This window comes from Carica papaya, chromosome 8 (assembly GCF_054855325.1).
Source record: "Carica papaya isolate Zhongbai chromosome 8, ASM5485532v1, whole genome shotgun sequence".
Taxonomy (NCBI): domain Eukaryota; kingdom Viridiplantae; phylum Streptophyta; class Magnoliopsida; order Brassicales; family Caricaceae; genus Carica; species Carica papaya.
The window spans coordinates 13945444-13946486 of NC_142316.1; the positions used below are offsets into that span (position 1 = coordinate 13945444).

At 36.6% G+C, this 1043-nt stretch overlaps 1 non-coding gene across 1 annotated transcript; it reads right to left on the minus strand.

The window, feature by feature from the left end:
- Positions 1-381: 381 nt before the first annotated feature.
- Positions 382-488, minus strand: LOC148241981 (small nucleolar RNA R71). The gene has a single exon (XR_015815643.1). It is a non-coding gene; the product is annotated as a small nucleolar RNA R71 (small nucleolar RNA).
- Between the last annotated feature and the right edge of the window lie 555 nt (positions 489-1043).

Genomic DNA, 1043 nt, shown 5'->3' on the forward strand with positions numbered 1-1043 from the left:
GAGACAATCCAAAAGTTGTGAACAACCAAAAGAATCTGGCACTTAGAGACTATGCTATGCCAATGGTTAATCCCTTACTTCTGCCATTTAACACCCCACAATTGATGCTAATAATTTCGAGATCAAGCCAACTATCATAAAAATGGTGCAAACCAATCAATTCAGTGGTTTACCTAATGATGATCCCAATGCTCACATAACCACTGTTTTTAAAATTTGTGAGACATTTAAACACAACAATGTCTCAACAGATTATTCCCATTCTCATTGCATGACAAGGCTAAGAGTTGGTTGAACTCTTTATCGACCGGATCAATCACCACATGGAATATTCTTGCTGAGACATTTCTGGCCAAATTCTTTCCACTAACCAAAATAGCAAAGATGTGGAATGAGATCACTACTTTTTTCCAGTACGACATGGAGTCTCTTTATGAAGCATGTGAGAGATTTGAGGATATGATGAGAAGATGCCCACATCATGGACTTCCTAAATGGTCTCAAGTTTAAAATTTTTACAATAGCTTGGGAAATTCAACCAAAAATCTAGTTGACCCAACAATTAGAGGAGCTCTAATGAGTAAAACACACAAAGAAGCCTATGCTTTGCTAGAGGAGATGGCAGTTAATGCTTATCAATGGCCAACTGAGCGTAATATACTGAAGAGGGCTCTGCGAATTCATGAGGTAGATGCTTTCACCACTCTCACAGCTCAAATTGCTACTTTATCATGGCAACTTGGTTCGTTAACTACCAATGCTAGTGTTGTTGTGAACCTAGAAATAAAACATAAATTGTTTTATATTCTCATTGAAGATATTGTTGTTTAAATAGTATATTTTTGGATAATATTGAAGCTAGAAAGCATGATGAGATATGTGAAGAATAGATAAGATAAATATGCTAGAGTTATTGAGATAAAGATGAAGTCTTGAGGAGATAGCATCGCAGATATGAGCTTGTACAAATGAGTGTGCTGGAGAGAAAATAGCAGATGAGGTTGATCTGGAGATGATTTTGGATGGATATCTTTAACACCCCC